Raw genomic sequence first — 317 nt, forward strand, 5'->3', positions numbered from 1 at the left:
GCAATCCCAGTGAAGCCCTTAACTCCTCCCCTGACTTTTGTTATATTGGTACGCAAACCTTTACCTCTGTCTATTCAGTCACTGATGAGTGCTCCTGCACACATGTGAATAATCCTTGTCTTTTCTCCTGCTAATCTGTTGACAGTCAGTTAATTTGCAGACCCTCGACACTGGAACATAAGTTAGCAAAGGAAAAGTTTTTGTTCCAACAATTTTATCTACCTTTTTTAAAGGCCCTGTCTTTTTTCTTTAATTTTTAAGATTTTTTATTGAAGTGTAGTTGATTTACAATATTAGTTTTAGATGTACAGCAAAGC

Source organism: Camelus ferus, chromosome 2 (assembly GCF_009834535.1).
Source record: "Camelus ferus isolate YT-003-E chromosome 2, BCGSAC_Cfer_1.0, whole genome shotgun sequence".
NCBI classification, from domain to species: domain Eukaryota; kingdom Metazoa; phylum Chordata; class Mammalia; order Artiodactyla; family Camelidae; genus Camelus; species Camelus ferus.